Raw genomic sequence first — 26250 nt, 5'->3', positions numbered from 1 at the left:
GCACAAACTTCTAATTTAACTTCTATGTAGTCTAAGAGTGCTGCTTGATATTTCCCAAGCCTCCCTTGGATTAGCCAAAGATTTCCTTTTCCTTCAAGCAATGCGAGTACTTGATGGGTGAGGGAACTGTCCTAATGTATATTTTTCAGCTTCTTTTTTTTTTTTTTTTTTGCTCTTAAACATCTTTTAATAATTGTCAAAATAAATAAGAGATTTACTATAAAAGGTAGTTCTTTGTATCTTGCCCTTTTGTATCCATCCCTTTTGAATCCACAGTTAAAAATGATAACAACATCAAGAAAAATTTTTGCTAAAACCACTAATGGATATTTTTAAATATTCCAAAATCTGGAACAAGCACTAGGGAATAAACACCAAACATCAGTATATAGAGTTCTAAAGTATATTATGTTAAAGAACTTTTCATTTGCTTCATTAAGTCTTCTAACCAATTTAGGCAAAGATTACAGCAAGATATGACATCTATCATATGAGTGGTTCATAAAATGGGAGTGGTTATACTTCTGAATCTTGTTTACATTACCTTCTATGCATATTATATAATACATAGACGCCCTGGTTTTGCTTCTTAAAGAGGTTACCAGCTGATAGTTCCAAGTTTACAAGAGAAACACATACAGAAACCTTGTCTGTGTAACTAGCCCTGTCATTAGAAGAAACAGGATATATTCATATGCTTAACAAGTTATAAAGAAATAGCATATCATGTGCAATTAAAAGAGAAAAAATTAAGCCAAATTCTATATAAGTATTTTAAAATTCCATAGTAAACAAAGATCTAAGAGAGGATTTTCCTGTATTTCCAAATAAGGTAATGTTGAACATACCTTATAATGAACTTCTACATTTGACCTTTTTTGTAAATACAGTTGCAAAAACTGAGTTGCAGACCCTCCTTTAAAAAATTTTTCCCTCTTAACACACACCTCTTTCTGGGATGGGTTAAGATCATTTGGCACAGTAAGGGAGCTTCCCCCAGGAAACTACCTGAAAGTGAAGGCATGACCTCCCCACCACCTCCGTCACTTTTTTTTTTTCTTTAGCTTGAGGTTTTAATGTCAAAATATAAAGTCTTGTAAGGTTTTAAAATAATCCTTTCACAAAATAAGGCAGCTTTAAGCTGTAAAAACATTTAGTTCTTTGTCAAAGGTTAAGTTTTTCTGTCCTCATTTGCTGTAACCAGCTGTCAGCATCTTCTTTAGAGATCAGTTTTTTCTTCATAACGACACCTGCATGTGGCTCTTTGGCTGTCCAGGTATGGCTTACAGCCTAAATGTATAACACTGCCAAACAAGAGCTCCACTGTAGTTTCACATGCTTGAACATGCTGAGCTAGTCCTAGTGTTTTCTGCACATTTCGGCAGATCTTGGAGAGGCAATACTGGAACTCTTCATCACAGTCATTCTTGCTTTTGCCACAGGTCTCATAGCACCTGTCATGTTGGTTGCAGCACTTTGTCAGGGAAGGGATGCCAACGTTAAGATGAACACCAAACATCGGAGAGCCACATCCATTCGGTGGTGAGGGTTTATAATCATAATGTGGGAAAGGCTTAGATCCGTCACTGCACTTGTACTGACAGAGCCCGTCCTCGCCTCCAAGGAGGTCCAAGGCGGCGTTCAGGTACGTGTCTATCTTGTGCACGCCGTTCCGGATGGTCTTAAGGGTGGTCCTCCAGTCGGTGGTCTGGGCCTCCCCCTGGCAGCTCAGGGCGGCCGCCAAGAGCAGGAGGGCGAGCGCGGGCCGCGGAAGCACAGCCATCCGCGAAGCGCCGGGCCTCGCTGGGTCCCACGGGTCCCCAGAGCCCCAGCTTCTTATAGTAAGACACGGGTTGCAGCAACAGCTCTTAAACATGCTGGCCCCCCTTTTGCAGTAGTGTTTAGAAATTTAGAGGAGTACACTGCCGAATGAGGCTCACTTCTCAATTTCTGGGTTAATACTCCAAGGTCTACAGTTTGTTTCACATGGACAAATTAAAAGGCTTTCTGAGATATAGTAATCCCAGGGCAGAGGCACCCATTAGCTCCCTCTTTAGTTGGCAAAAGGCTTGCTTATATTCAGAGTTCTACTGGAGGGGCTCTGCATACCCACTAACCAAAGTTGCATGCAGGGGTTTAGCTATTAGCTTAAAATTTGGAATCTAAATTTGACAGAACTTGGCCATGCCTAAAAATCCCTGCAGCTGGCAACAGCTCTTTGGGCTTTTTTGTTTCTAAAATAGCTTTTACTCTAGCAGTTGTTAGGGTTCTTGTTCTTTTTAGTTCAAACCCAAGATAGCAGACAGATTTCTGGACTAACTGTCCTTTATTCTTCAAGACTTTGTACCCTAAGCTTGCTAAGCTATTTAGTGTTTCAGTTGTATCTTTAATACATTTTTCTTGGGTTGGGCTTGCAATTAGAATGTTTTCTACGTACTGAAGGTATTGCCCATTTAACATAACTCTCACAAGTCCCGATTAATTGTTTATTAAAAATGGTTGGGGAATTTTTGAACCCTTGGGGCAGCACAGTTCAACTATATTTTTGCTTATGTCCTGCACTTGGTTCTTCCCACTCAAAGGCAAAAATTTGTTGAGGATCTATCCAGAGGAATGCAAAAGAAGGCATCTTTTAAATTTAATACTGAATACTATTCATTATTTGCACTGAGAGTAGTAAGCAAGGTGGATGGGTTTGGCACAATCAGGTGAATATCTTCAACTGTTTTATTTATAGCCCTTAAATCTTGGACAAACCAATACTCTCCACTTGTACCAGACTTTAAAGTAGGTAGAACTAGAGTGTTATATGGTGATCTGCAAGTTTGGATCAGTCCCATGGCCAATAGCCATTGAATTATCAGAGCTAACCCCTTTTTTGCTTTAAAATGAAGTGGGTATTGCTTGATGAGAATTGTCTGGGCATGAGGTTTTAACTATATTTTTACCAGATTTCCATGCACAGCCTGTCTGGAAAGTCCTGTTGCCCAAACCACTGCATTTACCTGAGTTTGTTTTTGAAGGGGGTAGTTATTATTCTCTTCATGCCCTCCTCCCACTTCAGCTAAGAGGACAGCCTGGAGGACCCATGCTTGGTTTGTTTGTTTTTTAGTAAGAGGGCCTAGTTGTTCATTAACTACCAGGTAAGTAGCTCCTGCATCCATGAGAAACTTGTCTTACTTCCCTCCCACTATTGCTCTTACTCAGGGTTCTTGTTCCGAGATGAGGATACTGGGTGTGAGGCTTTAGTCCCCGAGCTCCAGGCTCTGTTATTTAGAGTTACTGTGGGGTTTGCTGGCTACCATCATTTGGGGTTTTCTGCTGTTAGCTTGGGGCACTCCTTTTTCCAGTGGCCTTTCACTTTGCAATAGGCACAATGCTGTGGTCCTCAAGTAGGGTGCTCAGAACCCTTCAACCTTCCTGGCTTTGTGTGCCCAAGATTGCCTATGTGCTTTGGCCTCCCCTGAGCTGGTGTCACTGCCTGTAATGCTGCTTCTTTCATCTGCTTCTGTTATTTTTCCTCAGTGGCTTGGTCCCTCTTTGTGTACACTTTAAAGGTCATTTTCACTAATGGTGAGATAGGCATACCAAGCCTTCCATCTAACTTCTGCAATTTCCAGTGAATATCAGGCACTTTGACTAATAAAGGTTAAATTTACCATATGTGCATTTTCAGGCTTTTCTGGGTCTATGTCATATATCTGCAAAAAGCATTACAGATACGCTCAAGAAGAGTAGAGGGATTTTACTGCAGTTCTTGTTGGACCTCCTGTAATTTAGTGATTGATTTTTGCTTTGGAGCACCTTTCCATAGCCCAGCAAGAATGCAGACTTTAAAATGCACAAGGTGGTTCATATGGCCTTGGTCATTAGAATTTCAATGAAGAACAGGGACTACCTTATTTGGGGGTGTTGTAAATAGGGTTTTGAGGTGCCACCTGCTGCAATGCCTCAGCTTCTTGTTGCACTTTCTTGAGGTCCATATATGCCTTTCCTCGGGGGTGATCAGGATATTTACACAAGCTTGTATATTAGTTCAGGTTGGGCTGTGTGTAGCAAAAATGTAAACAAACAGGGATGTTACTTTCTTGGGATCTGCATGATAAGCTGGGGTGTTATTTTTCTAATTAAACAAATCAGAGGTGCTGAAAAGAGTGTGTACAAAAAGAAAGATTCAGGATCATCCTTGACCATCAGTTCTATTTGGAACTTGCTGGAGTGGGAACTGACCTACAGTCTCATTTGGGTTGGGGGGGTCTACCCTGGCTGAAAATATCCCCACTCTGAGTGTGGGAGGGATATTGGAGGAATGGCCCTAGTGGGAGGGAAAAGGGGCCTGATACCTCTAAGGGAAGTGTGAGTTTTGGCAGTGGCCCTGTGGATGAGGAGGAAGGGACAGTCCAGAATAATGAGGTGGTGGGGTTCTTAAGTCTAGGAGTTTATCAGTGGGTTGTAACAGAGGGGACTGCAGGACCTCAACCCTTTATACAAACAGGGCTGAAGGGGACCCACACAACATTTACCCACAACTCTTTCTAGTTTCCTCTTCTTTCCACAACTCAAGAAGACTTGGACATATGGGGCTTCTGCCCATTTCTCTTGCTGTTTACAAAACAAGTCCAATTGCAATATATAATTAAAATTCAAAGACCCATTTTCTGGCCAAATTTCTCTGTCATCTAACCTGTATGTAGGCCAAGCTTCATTACAAAAAATAGCTTATTTTTCTGTAACCTAGATCCCCCAAAGTTAGACCAATTTTTCAGGATGCATCTTGGTGGTGAGCACTCGGATACCAATGCCTTGTTCCTCATGGTGACACAAAGAGAGAAAAAGGACAGCCAAAACAGAGACACAAAGAAGCAGTGGGCTTCCCCTTTAAGGGAGCAAGGGAGTGAGACTCAAATCCACGAAACCTCTCGCATTACCATCAAACCTTCACTACTTTAGCGAAGGTAAGCCAAATGCTAACTCACAGGTAGCTAAAGCCAAACAGTGGGTTTCCCCTTAGGGGAGTGAGGGAGTGGGACTCAAACCCACCAAAACCTCTCACTGTAACCAAACCTTCGTCGCTTTTGCAAAGGTAAACCAAATACTAACTCGTGGTCAGCTAGAAGAAAAAAGAGAAAATGAATAATGGAATGAATTCACAGGCCAGGGAAGGAGATGACCCTGTCCTCCATCCTAACCTCATGAACCTTGGTTCCTTTGGCAGCTGGAAAGGAGCTCTGCCCCAGGTAACTCCAGAGTCCTAAGGAAAATTCCCAGTGGCTGCTGGAGTCAGGGAAGACCCAGTGCAGACAACCCCCTCTGCAGTTCACCTTGGAAGCACTCCCTGGTTACCATCTTTATTTTATTTATTTTAGTCCTGGTGGAGTCACCAATTTGTTAGGCCTCAAGGCAGGGCCTTTATGGATAGCCAGAGAAGGCGTGCAGAAAACTTCAACATGAGAGTCAGGCAAATTCACATTTATTATGTCTGCAGAGGGAAGGAGCCAAGGTCAGTGCAAAGTGATTCGGACCCAACTTCCCATGCTGTGGTTTTACTTTTGCTTAAATACCTGAGTTATTAGCATTTGCTTTGATTATGCATTAGCTTTTATGCATGTAGATGAACACACATAGCTCGTTATATAATTGTGTGATTAGTATGTTCAGGAAATCACACTTGCACATACATTGCATGATCAAAAAAGGGATAGATAAGTCCACCCCTGGGTGGGAAACTTACCATGTTAATTAAGCAAGTTGAAGTAAGGACATAAAGGGGCTTCTTCTGTGCAGGTCTGGCAAACTGGTTAAAGCTGGTTTTTGTACTCCATTGCTTCAACAGGATATTTTTGACCACCAAAAGCAGAATTTGGCAGGAAGAGAGGGTTGCATCCATTGCCTTTTAATTTACATACAATTCCTGCCTTTGTATTCTAGCAACAGGGAGAGAAAGAAGTAACTTGCAGGTGTTCCATCATCCTATAATCATCAAGAGAGCAGAGTAGCTGAGCCAAGAGATAAATGAGCCCTGGGAGAGATGAGGCTTATCCCAGCCTACAGGTGATATTGGAAGAAGCTAGGACCATGGCGCCTTAAAAGGAGGAGGAAGCTTGAACCCTTGCAAATGTCAGCAGCCATGTTGTTCCAACATGGGCAACAGACTTTGGTGAGGGAAGTAACTTGTGCTTTATGGCCTAGTAACTATAAGCTTCTACCCCAAATAAATACCTTTTATAAAAGCCAACAGATTTCTGGTATTTTGCATCAGTAGCTCTTTGGCTGACTAATATATAGGGATTGTATTAAATCTGTAAATGAATTTGAGTAGGACAGATGTCTTTTTTTTTTTAATTATTTATTTTTAAAAATTACATTAAAAAAATATGAGGTCCCATTCAACCCCACCGCCCCCACCCCCCACTCCCCCCACAGCAACACTCCCTCCCATCATCGTGACACATCCATTGCACCTGGTAAGTACATCTCTGAGCATCACTGCACCCCATAGTCAATGGTCCACATCATAGCCCACACTCTCCCACGTTCCATCCCGTGGGCCCTGGGGGGATCTACAATGTCCCGTAATTGTCCGTGAAGCACCACCCAGGACAACTCCACGTCCTGAAAACGCCTCCACATCTCATCTCTTCCTCCCATTCCCCAAACCCAGCAGCCACCATGGCTACCCTTCCCACACCCATTCCACATTTTCTCTGTGGACATTGGATTGGTTGTGTCCATTGCACATCTATGTCAAGTGGGGGCTTAGATTCCACATGGATACTGGATGCACTCTTCTGCTTTCAGTTGTAGACACTCTAGGCTCCATGGTGTGGTGGTTGCCCTTCAACTCCATGTTAGCTGAGTGGGGTAAATCCAATAAATCAAAGTGTAGGAGCTGAAGTCTGTTGAGGCTCTGGGCCTGCGTGACATATTATCAGTCCAGAGATTCAAATCCCCTGAATATATCTTAAACCCCAGCACCAACTACAATTCCAATAAAGTAGCATGCAAGTCTTGTGAAAAGAGATCCCCTCTGAGTCCAATTCCATCACGCAGAAACACCAGCTCCAAAGAAGGGCCATCTGCCCTGGCAGTGAACCCCATCTGCCATGACCATAGAACCCGTGGGTCTCTTTATCCCTCAGAAGAACCAACACCTGGGGTTGCATCCACTTTATCTGTCTCTTAGACTCTGTTCAGTTGTGCATAAGGGCATTCCTTCTGACAACCTCCAGACTCTTTTTTTTTAAATTATTATTATTATTATTTTTTATTAAAATTATTTATTTTTAAAAATTACATTAAAAAAATACGAGGTCCCAATCAACCCCACCGCCCCCACCCCCCACTCCCCCCACAACAACACTCTCTCCCATCATCGTGAGACATCCATTGCACTCAGTAAGTACATCTCTGAACATCACTGCACCCCGTAGTCAATGGTCCACATCATAGCCCACACTTTCCCACGTTCCATCCAGTGGGCTCTGGGGGGATCTACAATGTCCTGTAATTGTCCATGAAGCACCACCCAGGACAACTCCACGTCCCAAAAACGCCTCCACATCGCATCTCTTCCTCCCATTCCCCGAACCCAGCAGCCACCATGGCTACCCTTCCCACACCCATTCCACATTTTCTCTGTGGACATTGGATTGGTTGTGTCCATTGCACATCTATGTCAAGTGGGGACTTAGATTCCACATGGATACTGGATGCACTCCTCCTGCTTTCAGTTTTAGACACTCTAGGCTCCATGGTGTGGTGGTTGACCTTCTTCAACTCCATGTTAGCTGAGTGGGGTCAGCCCAATAAATCAAAGTGTAGGAGCTGAAGTCTGTTGAGGCTCTGGGCCTGGATGTCTTATTATCAGTCCAGAGATTCAAATCCCCTAAATATAGCTTAAACCCCAGCACCGACTACAATTCCAATGAAGTAGCATGCAAGTCTTGTGGGAAGAGATCCCCTCTGAGTCCAATTCCATCATGTAGAAACACCAGCTCCAAAGAAGGGCCATCTGCCATGGCAGTGAATCCCATCTGCCATGACCATAGAACCCGTGGGTCTCTTTATCCCTCAAAAGAACCAATACCTGGGGTTGTATCTACTTTATCTGTCTCTTAGACTCTGCTCAGTTGTGCATAAGGGCATTCCTTCTGACAACCTCCAGACTCTTTTTTAGAGACTCATAGCCTTATATTCTCATTTCTCCTTTCCATTTCCCCCTTATATTAGGTCAAACAGCATTTTGAAGTCATGTTATTATATGTAGACAGGGATATTCTGCTGATCCGTATTGAACCTTTAATTCAAGGTCATTTTCTAGTTGCATCTTCAGCTGGTATTTGGTAGTGATCCCTCGGTGCCAGGGAGGCTCATCCCCAGGTGTCATGTCCCACGCTGGGGGGAATGCACTGCATCTACATGCTGAGTTTGGCTGTGAGAGTGGCCACATTTGAGTAACATGAAGGCTGTCAGGAGGAAACTCCCAGGCACAGTGCTACTCTAGGCCTTATTCTTATTGCAGGTGTATAGGCTCAAAAGCATATCCATTAGTATCAGGAGCCCACTGTTGGGCCCTCCTTCCTTCCTGGTTCTTGCCGTTGCACCTGGGGGACTGCCGTTGCTCCCCCAGGGTCCATGACAGTGACCCCCCAGCCAGGGGCCCAGTACCCCGCCAGCTGATGTTTTTAATTGTTTCCCTTATGAGTATATCTAGACATTACTATATACCCTGGGCATATGTCCTGTATAACTCCCTGTCAACCATATATATCCTGGACAGAAATCTTAATAATGTTTAGTCATCCAATCCTTGAAAAAAGAATATTCTTCCATTTTTTTAGGTCTTTGATTTCCTTTAATGATGTTGTGAAACTTTCAGTGTACAAGTCCTTTACTTTTTAACTTAAGATTATTCCTAGATATTTAATTCTTTTAGTTGCTCTTGCAAATAGAATTTTTTATTATGCATGTGCAGGAATATTACTAATTTTTGCATGTTGGTCTTATATCCTGCTACTTTACTGAACTCTTATCAACTCTAGAAGCTTTTTTTTGTAAATTCTTCAGGACTTTCTCCATATAGGACCATGTCATCTGCAAACAGTGAAATTTTACTTCTACCCAAGTACTTCTAACACAATGTTAAATAAGAGCCTTTACTGTGGGCATCCTTGTCTCATTCCAGATCTCTGAGGGAAGGCTTTAGCATTTCACCATTGAGTATGATGTTAGTTCTGGGTTTTTCATATATACCCTTTATCATGTTGAGGAATTTTCCTTCTATTCCTGTCTTTTCAAGTGTTTTTTAATCAAGAAAAGATGCTGTGTTTTATCAAATGTTTTTTATGCACCGATAGAGATGATCAGGTGATTTTTTTCTTTTGGTCCATTAATGTGGTATATTATATTGGTTGATTTTCTTATGTTGAGCCATCCTTGCATGAAACCCATGATCAATATGGTGTATAATTCACTTGATGTGTTGACAGATATGATTAGCAAGTTTTTTTAAATGACTTTAGCATCCAGGTTCATTAGAGAGATTGGACTGTAGTTTTCTTCTGGCATCTTTAAGTGGCTTTGATATTAGGGTGACGGCATCATAGAATGAAATAGGTAACATTCCCTCCACTTCTACTTTCTTGGAAGAGTTTAAGCAGGATTGGTGTTAGTTCTTTTCATAACTGTTGGATAAATTCACCTCTGAAGACATCTGGTCTCGGGCTTTACTCATTTGAGAAGTTTTTTGATGACTAATTCAGTCATAATCATCAAAGAATTTGTGGTTGTTCTGTTATGTTCATCAATTTCTTCTTTGGTCAATGTAGGTTGCCTGCTTGTTTCTAGAAATTTGTCCCTTTCTTCTAAGATATACATCTTACAGGCAGGTAATTTTTCAACATCCTCTTATAATACTCTTTATTTCTGTGCGGTCAGTGATGATATCCCCTCTCTTGTTCTTTATTTTATTTATTTTTCTATGTTAGTCTAGCTAACGTTTTGTCAATTTCATTAATCTTCTCAAAGAACCAGTTTTTGGTTTTGTTCATTTCTCTACTGTTTTATTATATATTCACTCTTTCTTCTTTTTTAATATAGGCATTTATGGCTATAAATTTCCCTCTCAGCACTGCTTTTACTGCATTCCATAGGTTTCGCTGTGTTGTGTTCTCCTTTTCATTCTTTTCAAACTAGTTAATAATTTCTTTTGCAGTTTCCTCCTTGACCAATTGATAGTCTAAGAGTATATAGTATAATGTCCATATACATATCTCTAGTCTGATTCTCTGCCCCTTATTAATTTCTAGCATCATTGTCATGTGGTCAGAAAAATGACTTTGTATACTTTTATTTTTTAATAATTTTTTAAAAGAAGCTTGAGATTACATAAATGTTACATAAAACATATAAGGGATTCCCATAGGCCCTACACCCTTCCCTCCCCACATTTTCCCACATTAACACCATATATTGAAGCATGGCTATTAATGATGGACTACAGTTTGCATTATAGTTTACACTTTGTCCCACACAATTTTGTAAGTTTTGAAAAATATGCAACGGCCTGTATCTGTTCCTGCAGTGTCATGCAGGACAAATCCAATGTCCCAGAAACACCCCCATATTACCCCTGTTCTTCCCTCCCCCATCCCTCAGAACCTCTGGCAGCCAATGCCTTTACATCAATAAGAGTTCTTCCATTGCTAGAAAAATAACAAGTCTGTAGTAGAATAATAATAAGTCTACATTTGTCTGTCGTTCATTTCCCCAATCTTCAGGATTTTGAAATGGCATTGCCCACTCTGCTTATAATTGAGAGGGGTCCTTAGATCCCATGGGGTAGATGGATGAAGCTATCTTCCTTGCAATTATATTCTCTGTTCCTCGGGATGGGCATTGTCTGTCATGATCTTGTTAGCTGTCCCGGCTCAGTCCAATGAACTGGTGAGTAGTTGCAACACTGCTGAAATTCAGGGTTCAAATGGCACATGGCCAGACCAAAGATTTGTCTCTGGGACATATATTTATAAAGTATAGTACTGATTATAGGTTCAAATACAAGGGGCACAAGAGCCATGTGTAGTGAACTCACAAATGACTATAACACATTACACAGGGGAGCATAAATTCCATAGCAAGGCCCATGACATGGTGCTAAATTCCTGCACTCTCTGTCCTGCTTATAGTTTCTGGATATCTCTGTAGCCCTCAGGAGCTCCACAATTTGAGGCATTGTTTACTGTGGCAGTCAATGAGATCCTTCTGAGATATGTATAAGCATATCCTCTGGAATGATCTCCTCACTCACCTTATCCTCTTATGATACTCTTTATTTCTGTGGGGTGAGTGGTGATATCCCTTCTCTTGTTCTTTATTTTATTTATTTTTCCTTATTAGTCTAGCTAACATTTTGTCAACTTCATTCATCTTCTCAAAGAACCAGTTTTTGGTTTTGTTCATTTTCTCTACTGTTTTATTATATTCATTCTTTCTTCTTTTTTAATATAGGCATTTATGGCTATAAATTTCCCTCTCAGCACTGCTTTTACTGCATTCCATAGGTATAAAAACTCATTTGTATTTACCATTTCCCCCTTTTGGTCAAAGTCTTTTTCCAAATGCAGTTCTAGTTGGTGCTTGATAATGATACCTCAGTGCCAGGGAGTGTGGGGCTCTTCCTTGGGAATCATGCCCCACACTGGGGGAAAGATAATGAGATTTATATGCTGATTTTGGCTTAGAGAGATGTAACATTTGAGCAACAAGGAGGCTTTCAGAAGCTAACTCTTAGGCAGTATATAATACTAGGCTAAGTTTCAGTTTCACAAGAAAAGGTTCATAAGCACAATCATCACTGCCAAGGACCTGGCAAAAGAGTCTGTCTTCCTTCACTAGACATTGACCTTCTGCTCTGCAGATTCTTACTGCCCTATAGAGAATGTAGCAGAACTCCCAGGATGGGAATTCAATATTCTTTGGTGGCTCTCCACCTACCAAGATGATGTCCCATGAATACTAGAACGTATTCATATGTCTTAGAGACATGCCCCAAGTGAACCCCTTCCCATGTGTGCCCACATCACTGGCACCCTGCTCTGGTAACCCTCTCATGCCACTGCTGTGACCCTTCTGTGATCCAAAACCTCTCCAAAAATGAGGCCAACAAAATAAGCAAATAAAATTCATAAGAAAATGAAGTAATAGTTTTTAAAATAACCAATAAAATTTTTAAAATAATTTGTAATAATAAAAAAATACAAAAACTTTAGGCATTGTATCTTTCATCACTGTAAAATCTGTTGTCTTGCATGTACAGTGGCATTTTCTTCCATCTATTCCCCCAGTGTCTTATTTTTTTCATTTTATCTTCAAAGGAGCTTTAGGATACAGGAAAGTAACATAGAGAATACAGGTGACTCCCTGTATATACCCAACACTCTCCCCCTTTCCCCTCCCCCTTATTAATAACATTTTACATATGGGTGATACATTTGTTATAATCATTGTACAAATATTGAAGCATTGCTACTTACCATGGGCATTGGTTTACATTATGGTTTACATTTTGAGTTATATACTTTTATAAGTTTTGAGAAAATTTGAAGTGGCCTATACCCATTATTGCAAGATCATGCAGAACAATTCTAATGCCCTACATTCCATCTCTTCTATTCTTCCTTTCCTTTTCCCTCAAAACCTAAAGTAATTGTTAAGTTTAAACTGTTATAGGATAAGATCCATAGTTACTTGCAATAATATTGAGGGCTTGACATATTGGTTGGTTTCCTTTTATTTGGCACTGCCTATGTTCTCAAGGGATACTGATCCCTCAATAGAGAACAGAGCAGAACTTCCTAGGATGGGAGTTTAATATTTTCTTGTTTATTATGTGGGTCTCCACCCACTGATATAACACCCTCTGACACAATGAAAACTTAGATATTCCGTAGAGGCCGGCCACAGGTGCACCCTAACCTATACACCCCCCTCCCCACACACACACACCCAACAACCTACACCAGTATCCCTCTCCTGCCAAATTTGCCAAAAGAATATTTCCAACATTATAGGTGTAACCACAGAGCTGCAAATCCCAGAGTTCATCTGCTTCTTCCCTCAACCCTCCCCCCAGTCCCATGGATATTCCTACTGAAACCCCACCCTACCCCCCTCACAAACCAGCACTGCCAAACCCAATAATGATACTGCACGCTGTCATGCCCCTCCTGTGCCCAAACAAACCCTTCCTCCTTATCATAGATTTTGCCCTTATGGGCATTGGCTCACCAGAGTCTACTCCCTTTCTGTTTCCTGTGAACCAATCTTCCAGACTCTTACATCTGGAATTTAATTCATTATTTGTTTAATTCATTATCAGTGAGGTCATGTATTTTGACCTTCAGTGCCTGTCTTACTTCACCCAACATAAGGTCTTCAAGATTCATCCATGTTATCCGTGTGATAATACTGCATTCCTTCTTACAGCTGAGTAATATTCCATTGTGTGTGTATACTACTTTGCTTATCCATTCATCTCTTGATGGACATTTGGGTTGCTTCCAACTTTTGCCAATAGTGAATAATGCCACTATGAACACTGGTGTGTGTATATTTGTGTCCCTGCTTTCAATTTCTGGGTATATACATAGCAGTGGGATTGCTGGATCATATGGCAATTCTATTTAGCTTCCTCAGGAACCTCCCAACTGTCCTCCACAATGGCTGTACCATTCTGTATTCCCACTAACAGCAGATAAGCATTCCCCTTGCTCCAAATCCTCTCCAACACTTGTAGTCCTCTATTTTTTAAATAGCCTCTAGTCTAATTGATGTAAGATGATATCTCATTGTAGTGTTGATTTGCATTTCCCTAATAGCTAATGATGTTGAACATCTTTTCATGTGCTTTTTAGCTATTTGCATTTCTTCTTTGGAGAATTGTCTATTCAAATCACTTGCCCTTTTTTAAATGGGCTGTTTGTCCTTTTATTTTCAAGTTGTAAGATTTCTTTATATATAATGATAATAGGCCCCCTATTACCTAGATGGTTACTAAAAATTTTCACCCACTGAGTAGGTTGCCTTTTCACTTTCTTGACAAACTTCTTTGAGGTATAAAAGTTTTTCATTATGAGGAAGTGCCATTAATTTTTTTCTTTCATTGCTTGTGCTTTGCATGTAAATTCATGAAACCATTTTCTAATACAAAAATCTGTAGAAATTTCCCTTCATTACCTTTCAAGATTTTTATGGTCTTGACTGTTATATTTAGATCTTTGATCCATCTTGAGTTAATTTTTGTAAAAGTTGTGAGATAATGCTCATCTCTCATTCTTTTGACTGTGGATATATCTAGTTCTCCAAGCACTGTTTATTGAAGAGGCCTTCCTCTCCCTGTTGAATGGTCTTGATGGCCTTGTTGAATATCAATTGACTTAATATGTGGAGATGTATATCAGAACACTCAGTTTGTTCCATTAGCCAGTATATCTATCCTATGCCAATACCATGCAGTTTTGACCACTATAGCTCTATAGCTTTGTAGTATATTTTATAGCCAGATAATGTGATTCCTCCAATTTCATTTTTAAAAATATGTCTTTGGTTATTTGGGTATCTTGCCTTTCCAAATAAATTTCTCCACAAGGCCAACTGTAGACTTTCAGGCAAATGGCTCATCTCTCTTACCAGGGCCTCCTCCATGTCTAATCTAGGTTTCTCTCTGCTTCTCTGTGTGCTTACTTACCAGGCTCCAGTATTAAAACTCCAGTTTCAAAATTCCAGCTAACTCCTCTGCTCTGCTGTGTAGTTTTATCTGTGATTTCCTCCACCACCAAGGGAGTGGGGACTCAATGTCCTACTGACATGGCCTAATCAAAGTCTTAGTCATTATTTAATCAAGTAAAAGTGAAACCTCTGAATCCAGTACAATCTAATGTGCACACAGGCCAGTATGCAAACATAATCCAATATCTATTTTTGGAATTCATAAATAATACCAAACTACTACACCATCCTTGCATACCAGGGATTAAATCCACTTGGTCATGACGTATAATTCATCTGATGTGTTGTTGAATACAATTGCCAAATATTTTATTGAGGCCTTCAGCATCCAGCTTCATCAGAGAGACTGGTCTGTAGTTTTCCTTTCTTATGATGTCTTTATTTCGCTTTGGCATTAGGGTGATGATTAGAATGAGCTAGGCAATGTTCCCTCCACTTCTATGTTTTGGAAGAGTGTAAGCAGGATTGGTGTTAGATGTTTCCAGAATGTTTGGTAGAATTCACCTCTAAAGCCATCTGGTCCTGGACTCCTTAGTTGGGAGGTTTTTTGATGACTCATTCAATCTCTTTACTTGTGATTTGTCTGTTGAGTTCATTAATTTCTTCTTTTATCAGTGTAGGCTGTATGTTTCTAGAAATTTGTCCTGATCATCTAAACTAACCATCTTGTTGGCATACAATTTTTCAAAGTATTCTCTTTTGGTACTCTTTATTTCAGGAGGGTCAGTTGTGATATCCCCTTTCTTGTTTCTTATTTTATGCATTTGTATCTTTTCTCTTTTTTTCTTTATTAGTCTAGCTAAGGGTTGGCCAATTTTAGGAAACTTCTCAAAGAAGCTTTTGGTTTTGTTAATTTTTTCTAGTTCTTTCTTATTTTCAATTTCATTTAGCCCTGCTCTTATCTTTGCTATTTCCTTCTTTTCTACTCTTTTTGGGTTACTTTGTTGTTCATTTCCTTAATTCCTCCAGGTGTTCAGTTAGGTCTTTGATTTTAGCTCTTTCTTCTTTTTTAATATAGGCTTTTATGACTATAAATTTCCCTCTCAGCATTACTTTTGCAGCATCTCATAGGTTCTGATGTTGTGTTGTCATTTTCACTTGTTTCAAAGTAGTTACTGCTTTGTTTTGTGATTCCCCCTCTTTGACCCACTATTTGTCTAAGAGTGTGTTGTTTAACTTTCATATCATTGTGCCTAACGTGGTTCTCTGCCCCTTACAGATTTCTAGCTTCATCCCATTGTGATCAGAGAAATTACTTGGTGTAATTTCAGTCTTCTGAATTTGTTGATTGTTGTCCTGTCACCTAGCATATGGGCTATCCTGGAGAATGATCCATGTACACTCAAGAAGAATGTATATCCTGCTGTATTTGGGTAAAATGATTTTTTTATATTAGCCTTAGGTATGATCCTATAATTCATGTGTTTATTCCACTTCATTTCTACACTTGTCATTCAAAAGGATTTGCTTTTATTCAATGTGAGGATGTTCTTTGTGCTGAAGATGGATTACATAATTTGGACAGAAAATGGATTTGTGGACATCAAATTGATATCCATTTTGTACAGGGGATCAGAAGACACCAAATCAGATGAAAGCTAAGGAAGAGTGGAATGTATACAGTTCTTCATGCTATGATGATTATAACAGATATGGATGTCCTAGAAGCTAGAGTTCTGAAAACAGTGTATCAAGAAGTCAGTCCTTTGACTACAACTATAGAAGATCTTATAGTCCTAGAAATAGACTGACTGGAAGACCACAGCTTAAGAGAAGCCATTCTGAAAATGATAGCCCAAACTACAACTGGAATACCCAGTATAGTTCTACTTACTACACTTCAAGAAAGATCTGAGAAAGTGGAAAAAGAACCAAAGAAGGGTAGTTCAAGTGAACAAAGAGTTGGTGGAAGGGCTGCAGTTTAAACACTATACAAATATTTTGATGCTGATCTGAAAAGATAAAAGAATGTTATAAAAAACTACATGGAATAATTGAAGCCCCTTCAAGTTTGAAAGTAGGCACTTTACGACAAATCAAGGGGAATTCAACTTTGTATTTGTGGAAACTAGCTCTTAAATATGGTTAGGTTTCTATTGATTCTTGGGTAATAGGTCCTTAATAAATTATTGAAAACTAGGATGTCTGACTATCAAGGAAGTCAGTCATAGCCTCTTACAGTGCCTCTGTTGGTCTGTCTCAAACTGAATTGGGTGGGAAAAATTATGGTCCAATATAAACTATCTCTTGGTTGTCAGTTCCAGTTTTGCTATTATTGGCAAACCTTGCCTACGTTTATTATAGTGCCAGTGTTGTTTTGCTTAATTGTTTACTTTGATGGCATCTGAGTTTATTTATTTATACATCACATGCAGCTTACATCTTCCTCTTTCCCAGGTAAATTCCAAATATGATTCTTGATATCCAGCTAAGAAGGTCCATCTCTTCTCAACTCTTACATAGTCAATATTTTCAGCAAACATTTACTGTGTCTTTAATATTGGTCAAAACATTTTACTGGATAATTGGAGAGAAAAAATAGATAAAATTCATTTATTCAGTAAAGTCCTTTGAGAGCACAATTTAGTGAATCATTATAGTACTACCTCATTGTTTTGTTTGAGTTGTACTGATAACAATATTTTACACCACATCTATCCTAAAGTAATTATAAAATCCAATATATACTATCAAAGATAAATAATTTTGTGGCTGATATTTTAAAGTATTTCTGTTTGCAACCCATTAATACAAATAATGAAAAAAATGATTTATTTTAATATGTAATAAACTGGTTTATTGTGTAGTGACTGTAATATACTATAGTTATATTAAATTGTTAACTGTCCCCTCAAACACATTAGGAAATAACCCCAAAATATTCAACTTTACATTAGATATAAAGGAGACTGTCAGAATCATCAACCCAAAGGGTATTGGGAATGAAAGACAAAGAGAGATTGGGATCAGGGGACCTGAGAGCATTGAATCTTCAAGCTCATCAGACAAGTTTATTAATTTCAGGGGTTTCCTTTTATACCCCTTCAGAGCATGAAAGCAGGCAATTATTCCCAATTAGTTATTACCATTACATCAACCCATTCCAGGAAAAGTAGATACACATCTAATGTACAGAACCTACATGATTACACCTCTAAGTACAAAATCACCATGTTCTTTAACACTATTCTAGAAACAAACCTATAAATCTTGTTGCTCACTTTGCCTTGTTCAACCTGAACACCCGCATCTCCTTGCTGGCCTTGTAACCTGCACGTAAAGCCCTGGCGATAGTATGTTGCAGTGGTCAAGGAAGTAACTTGCTTAATGGAAACAATGTGCCTTTGATTCTCACAGGAGACCCTTTGGGTGCTAAAATTATTCAATTATTTTGAGGCAGACAAAGCCATTACCCCAAATGATTTAGTATGATCTGTAATTGAGAAAATGTTGACCAAATTATACTTTTCAGTATACATTTTATAGGGGACATGATCTGTATATAGTGAATAAATACCTTTTACAGCATCACAAAAGTGTTTATGATTGTTCTTTCTTGATAGATTACCCTTTTCATTAATACATAGTGCCCTTTTTTGTCTCTTACAATAGTTTTGCATTTAAAGTCTATTTTGTCTGATATTAGTGTAGTTACTCCATGGTTTTTGGTTGTGGTTTGCAAGTAAAATTGTTTTCCAACCATTGATTTTCAACCTCCTTGTGTCCTTGGGTCCAAGGTGAGTTTCTTGGAGACAGCATATTACCCTATTCATTCTGCCAATCTGTATTTCTTGATTGGAGAGTTTAATTCACTAATATTCAATGTTATTACTGTGAAAGCATTACTTACATTAGCCATATTTTTTAAAGCTTTTTTATTATTTAAAAAAAATTTTTTTAGATTTATTTCTCTCCCCTCCCCCCTAGTAGTCTGTTTTCTGTGTCCATTTGCTGTGTGTTGTTCTTTATGTTCACTTCTGTTCTTGTCAGCGGCATGGGAATCTATGTTTATTTTTGTTGCATCATCTTGCTGCGTCAGCTCTCCATGTGTGCAGCACCATTCCTGGGCAGGCTGAACTTTCTTTTGCACTGGGCAGCTCTCCTTACGGGGCGCACTCCCTGCGCGTGGGGCTCCCCTACACAGGGGACACCCCTGTGTGGCAAAGCACTCCTTGCATGCATCAGCACTGCACATGGGCCAGGTCCACATGGGTCAAGGAGGTCCAGGGTTTGAACTGTGGGCATCCCATGTGATAGACAGACACCTTATCCACTGGGCCAAGTCCGCTTTCTGCCATATTTTGTTTAGGTTTATATATGTCATATGTTGTTTTTATTTCTCTCTTATCTTTTTTGTTTTTCTTATCAATAATGTTCCTTCCTCTACTCTCCTCCAACCGTCTCTCTGTTTTTTCCTTTCAACCTGCAGAACACCCTTTAGTATTTCTTGAAGGGCAGGTTCCTTGTTGACAAACTCTTAATTTCTCTTTATCTGTAAATATTTTGAACTCTCCCACAGTTTTGAATGCTACCTTCATTGGATACAGAATATTTGGCTGACAGTTTTTCTTTTAGCACCTTAACTATGTAATACCACTGCCCTCTTGCCTTCATGGTTTCAGATGAGAAATAAACATATAATCTTATTGAGCTTCCATTATACGTGATGGATCTCTTTTCTCTTACTGCTTTCGGTATTCTCTCTTTGTCTTAAGCATTGGACTATTTGATAAGTATATGTCCTGGGGTAGGTCTGTTAGAATTTATGCTGTTTGGAGTATTTTGTGATTCCTGGACATATACATCCATGTCCCTCAAAAGAGTTGGGAAATATTTAGCCATTGTTTCCTCTAACACTCCGTCTGCTGCCTTTCCATTCTCTTCTCCCTCTAGATGCCTATAATACATATGTTTGTGCATTTTTTGTTGTCATTCAAGTCCCTAGGGCCCTGCCATATTTTTTCTTTTTTATCTATCTGTTCATCTATCTGATTTCAGATATATTGTCTTCAACATCACTGATTCTTTCCTCTGCCCATTCAAATCTGCTCTGATGTGCATCCAGTGTATTTTATTTCTTGAATTGTGCCATTTATCACCATCTGATTTTTTATCTTTTTATGCATGTTTACAATTTCTTCAGTATTTTCCTTCAGTGTCTTAATTTCCTTCATATCATCCTTCACTTCATTAAGTTGATCCATGATATCTGTTTGGACATCCTTGATTGGTTGTTCTATGTTCTGCATTTCCTCCTATTTAGTTTGTTCATTAGACTCAACTGTGTCTTCCTGTTTCTTAGTATGGCTTGTAATTTTTTGTTGGTGTGTAAGCATTTATTTATCTTGATGGGCTTATTTGATTGGTTAGCTCTCTTTCTATTCAAGAATTTTATTTTGCTCTTCTTTTGTGTGTGGTAAGATTCCTTTTTCATACTTGGGCAATTTTCCACCATTATTCCATTATTCTGTGTCCTTGCAGTTGTTTGTGTTCCCTTGCAAAAAGAGTTTTAGGACCAGAGAAAGGAAAGAAATAAGAGAAAAATAATAACAGTAATAGTTTTTAAATGGTAGAAGAGGAACCGTCCAAGAGCTAGGAAAAGTTTTCCTTTGGCCTCTTTTTCTCTTTGTCCCACTCTCTCCTGGATGATGCTCTGCAGCCTCCTGTTCTGTAGATTCCCAAAGCAGCTCCCTCAAGTAGGTTTTGCTCCTTCTCTGCTGTTTTTTACAAGAAAGTTGAGCAATGCCTACATATATTGATGCCATTTTCCCAGAAGTGTCTTGTCTTTCCTTTGTATACTTTAAATCTTTTGAAATTCATTGTGATCTGTTGGGTAACTAACATGTGGTGTATCCTGAAGAATGATCAATATGTGCCCAAGAAGTATATATATTCTGCTGTATTTTGGTATAGTGTTCTGTGTATGTCTACTCACTATACATCCTCTACTATATTGCTCAAGGTCTCTGTTTCTTTATTGACCCTCTGTCAAGATGTTCTATTTAATGGTGATAATGGTGTATTAAAGTCCCCCACTATAATTGTAGAGGCATCTATTTCTCCATTTAGTTTTTCTATTGTTTACCTCATGTGGGTCACCCTGTTTAGGTTGGTGCATAAATGCTTATGATTGCTCTTTCTTCTTGATAGAGAACCCCTTTTATTTATATATAGTGTCCTTTCTCTTACAGTAGTTTTGCATTTAAAGTCTATTTTGTCTCATATTAACATAGCTACTCCCAGCCTTTTTGCTTATTGTTTGCATGTCAAATCATTTTCCAACCATTCATTTGCAAACTCCTGGTGTCCCTGTGTCTAAGATGAGTTTCATGTAGACAAGCATAAATAAGTCACATTTCCTTATCCATTTTGCTACTGTGTCTTTTGTTTGGAAAGTTGAATCCATTAACATTCACTGTTTTTACTTTCAAGGCTGTGCTTACATTAGTCATTTTTTCTTTAGGGTTTTATTATGTCATAATTTGTTTTTTTATTTTTTAATTATTCTTACTAATAATATTCATTTCTACACCCTTTTCCAATGCTCTCTCCTGTTTTTTTCCTTTCAACCTGCAGAACTCCCTTTATTATTTCTTGAGGGGCAGGTTTCTTGTTTACAAGAATAAGAAATGTCTGTTTATCTGGGAATACTTAGAACTACCCCTCATTTATGAATGTTATCATTGTACAGAATTCTTGGCTGGCAGTTTTTTTTTGTTTTCTTTTAGCATTCTTAACTATGTCATACCACTGCCTTCTCACCTCTTAATCTTATCAAGCTTCCCTTGTGTGTGATGTATCTCTTTTCTCTTGCTGCTTTCAGTATTCTGTCTTTGTCTTGAGCATTTGACAATATGATTAATATATGTCTCAGGGTAGGCCTGTTAGGATTTATACTCTTTGGAGTGCACTGCACTTTCCTGAACATGTACATTCATACCCCTCAATAAAGTTGGGAAATTTTCCACCATTATTTCTTCCAGCACTCCTTCTGTCCCCTTTCCCTTCTCTTCTCCCTCTGGGTAGCCTATAGTGCATATGTTTCTGTGTTTCATGTAGTCATTCAATGCCCTGAGTCCCTGCTGAATTTTTTCTTTTTATCTATCTGTTCTCTGTGCAATTTCATATGTACAATCTTCAGTGTCATTAATTCTTTCCCTGCCTATTCAAATCTGCTGTTATATTCTTCCAGCATATTTTTGATTTCCTGCATTGTGCCATTCATCACCATCAGATCTGTTATCTTTTTATGTATGTTTATGGTTTCTTCAGTACGTTCCAGTTTCTTCTTAATATCCTTTATCTCTTCCTTCATGTCATTAATTTGATTCATGATATTTGTTAGAACATCCTTCATTAGTTTTTTCACATTCTGCATCTCCTCTTTTTCAGTTTGTCAGTGTGGTCCATGTTTCATGTTTTCCTGTTTCTTAGTATGGCTTGTAATGTTTTGCAGGTATCTATGCATGTGTGTTCTATTGATGGACTTATTCAAATGGTTGTCTTTCTTTTCTGGTGTTTTATTTTGTTTTGTTTTCTTTTAAAGTTTTCTCTTTCATGCTTGGTTCCACTTATTCTATATCCTTGTAGTTGTCCATTGTCCATGTGCCCCCAAAATTATTAAGTCCATAGAAAAGTTAAAAAAAAAAAAAGTATATAAAAAAGATAAAGATGGAAAATGAACCTTAAAAGAACCAAGAAGAAAAATTAAGTAATAAGAATGAAAAATCATAAAAAGTAAAAAAAAGATTAAGAATAAAAATGTGGAATAAAAGAAGAAATTAAACAGGAAAAAATAGAACAAAATTTTTAAAAAATGGAAAGATGAGAAAAGAAGAAAGAAAATGAGTGTCAAACAAGAGAAGGTGGAATGAAAGAAAAGCAATGGAGGAGGGGAAAATGAACAAAAGAAAAGAAATAAACTAAGGAAAAAAGAGAGGTCAAAGAGGGGGGGAAAACAACAAAACAGAAATCCAGGAAGAAACAGGCTGCCCTCGCAAAACACTAGCAACCATTCCTGGCTGCCAGTGCCGACCAGTCAGTCACCTTGCAGCCTGCCCTGACTGTACCCAGGTGTAGAGAAAAGAGTAAGGAATAACATTTAAAAAATAATGTTTAAAAATTTTTCAGTCTAAGTTCCCTGCCCCCAGGTTGCTTTTCTTTCATCTCCTCCCTGCAGCTCCTGGGGCGCCTCTCTGCCTCTCTCCACTCCTTTCATTACTCAGGACAGTTAGGCTCTTTTATTTTTTAAGAGGTACCAAGGATTGAACTGAGATACCAAGGCTCTTTTATATGTTAGGAGGTACCAAGGATTGAACCCTTATGTATGTGAAGCAGGAGTTTAACCACTGAGATACACCCACTCCACCTGTTAGCTTAAGCTTCTGAAGGCTTCTGAAGACTTGTCATCTGCCTCTGCCTGCCCTTTATACCTCATACCAGGTAGGCTTCTGATTTGCCATTGCTTCTCCAGGCTTTCCACTCTCTCAGGTTGCCAGTACACCCCCTCACTGACCTGGTTCCTCCTTCTCCCAGGGCAAGTGGGTATGAGAGCCTGCATGATAAGCTCACTCCTCCCATCTCCCTGCTGCAGCTGCTTCAGCACCTGCTGGCATTGTTTTTTTTTCTGGTCCACTCACCCTATCTCCCCTCCTTTCCTACACCTCTCTCCCCCTGACTTGGCTGTGTGATGATCCCCCACATCTTTTTGTACTGAAGCTCCCCCACCTCAAGAGCCAGCTGGGTATCAGGACACTCCACTGGTCACCTGGGAGACAGGAGATTTAACTCCATCTTGGAGCCCACCGAGGGCTGATATTCCAGCCAAGTCAATTCCTTGGCTTACTCCACCCTCTGAGGCAGCTTGAGTGCCCTATCTCTTTTGGGTACCTTTCCTCTGACCAACTGGGTCCTCCCCCTCCATTTGCCCCCACAGTCCTGCAGCTTCCTTTCTGCTAGCTAAACCTGCTTACATTCCCAAAGTTTCTGGAGGAGGATTGAAGCCTGCCATTCCCTACGCCTCCATCTTGGAGCTCCTCTCCTTAACTTCTTGATTTGCCTGAATGCTTCAGAGTGGAAGGGCATGTTTAAGTTCATGCAACACCAAAGTTCAATTTGAACAGTCACAGATGGCTGAACATAATCCAGGCACATGACATGTCCTTCCTGATGGGCCAATGAGCCTGGTAGTTGGGGGCAAAAAAAGGTGTTGAAAATTTTGTTTATCCTGGGAAGGGAAATTGTCCTGTTCCTCCTATGAATGCCAAATGAAACACTGCAGATGAAGCAGCAGATATGTTTCTTATACATTGACTGTGCCCATTACTGAGGTAATAGTAAATTCTGTGATTAAGATGGCCCTTCTGCATGGGAATGTTATGTAAGCGTACTGCTGCAAAGTCTGGCAATGGTTTGAAAAACATTCATGAATTTGCTTCCTCAGCATCCCCTGATGGATCTTCTCTTTTTTAAAAAGATACATAGATTACACAAATGTTACATAAAGTATAGAGGAGTTTATGGGTCTTATAGATGCTAAAAAAAATTAGAGTATTTCACAGGAAAATGGATGAAGACAAAGATAAGTCAAAGGACTTGTCCCAACAGGGTGGAACTATTTAGGTGGTTATTAATAAATGGAATGGATAAAGCAATATTGATGGGGTTGAAGTGAAGCAAGACTATCATAGGTTAGCAGACAAACAAAGCCCCTTAAACAAATCAGCTCACTTTATCCTAATATGGAGAAATTTTAAAAAGAGGAAGTAAAAGATGATGGCAGAACTCTAACCTGAAATTTCCTCAGGCAGCAGCCGGCAGTTAATCAAGAAGGAATATATTTGGCCACATTTGAGCAACAAGGAGGCCCTGAAGAGGTAACTTTTCGGCAACATATAATACTAAGCTAAGTTTCAGTTTCAAAGGAAAAGGATCATAAGTACAATTGTCAATATCAAGGGACCATTGCAATGGTCTGTCCTCCTCTAGACATCACCCCTGTACTTGGGGGTTCTTGCTGTCCCATTAGAGAATGGATGGGGACTCAGTATTCTTTCAGTTATTGTGTGGATCTCCACCCACTGTGACAAAACCCCACAAACACTTGAACACATTCATATGCCTTAGAGGTGTGCTCCAGGTGAACCCCCTCCCATGCATCCCGTCATTACTGACAACCTGCACCAATGATCCTCTCCTCCCACTATTGTGACCCTTTTGTGATCCAAAATCTCTCCAAAACTGAAGCCAGCAAGGAAAACAAATACAATTCAAAGAAAATGAAATAATAATGATAGTTTTTACAATAAATAAAATAGAGAAAATTTTTTAAAAATTGAAATACTAAAATTTTTAGACATTGTCTTTCATTGCCAACCCAAAATCCTCAAGATTGGGGAATGAACAATGGACCAAAGTAGACTTGTTATTATTCTATTGTGAACTTATTTTTATTCTTGGAGTGGAAGAACTTGTATCATTGATACAAAGGCGGTGACCACCAGAGGCTCTGAGGGAAGAGAGAGGGAAGGATAGGTATAATATGGGGGCATTTTTAGAACATTGAAATTGTCCTGGATGATGTTGCAATGATGGATATAGGCCATTATATATTTTGGCAAGGTTTACAAAACTTTGTGGGACAGACTGTAAACTATAATGTAAGCTATAATCCATGGTTAGTGGCAATGCTTCATTATGTGTTCATCAATTGTAACAAATATATCACACTAATGAAGGACATTGTTAATGTGGAAAGTATGGGATGAAGAGGGAATGGGACACAGGGGAATCCCCTATATTTTTATGTAACATTTATGTAATCTAACGTATCTTTTAAAATATAAAATGTATTTTTTAAAAAGATGAAATGTGACTAGCCAGGACCCGATAGCCCAGTCTCCAGCTGGGGACCCAAGGCCATATGTACATAAAAGGGTAAAATGATCAGACGTAAGAGAAGTTTTGGGGATTCTCTGACACAGTAGTCCCATGGTCTGTGATTTCAGAACTTATAAGGGAAATCCAAAAGGGGTCATGATTAGATTGGGAGGATATGGAGATGCAAGAGTTAATGGATTATGAAAATTGTTATGTTTGAAAAGGCTGTATGTTAAGTGTGTCTTCTTTGCCTGAAAGTTTTGTGGGATTGAACATTAGTTCTGACTGAAGAATACTTGTCATATATTATTATGATCCTGAAACCTGTTGGTAAAGTCCTGAGGGGGCTACAATTAGATTGAGACTATTAATGCAGTGGGTTGATGGGATTAAGGTGAAAATTAGAATGTTTCAGCAGACTTTATGTCACGTGAGAGTTTCTCCCTTACTTGAATGTATTTTGGGAATGGATATTATTTCTGACCTGGGAGCATTTCCCCTACCTGGTATTGAAAAGCACAAGGGAGCCCCAGGAAAAGGTGCTGAGTTGGGTGGCCAGAGTCTGACTCTGATGGAAAAAAGGAG

General features: G+C 39.2%; 1 protein-coding gene and 1 pseudogene across 3 annotated transcripts in view; one reads left to right on the top strand and one right to left on the bottom strand.

Moving 5' to 3' along the window:
* LOC101413726 (transport and Golgi organization protein 1 homolog) overlaps positions 1-26250 on the top strand; it is a 170561-nt gene that overhangs the window by 65973 nt on the left and 78338 nt on the right. The gene's annotated exons all lie outside the window — the stretch shown is intronic.
* On the bottom strand, positions 390-1822 carry LOC101444056 (group XIIA secretory phospholipase A2 pseudogene; annotated as a pseudogene).

The sequence above is a fragment of the Dasypus novemcinctus genome, chromosome 23, assembly GCF_030445035.2.
Source record: "Dasypus novemcinctus isolate mDasNov1 chromosome 23, mDasNov1.1.hap2, whole genome shotgun sequence".
Lineage (NCBI taxonomy): Eukaryota > Metazoa > Chordata > Mammalia > Cingulata > Dasypodidae > Dasypus > Dasypus novemcinctus.
This window is presented reverse-complemented; position numbering and strand designations above follow the sequence as displayed.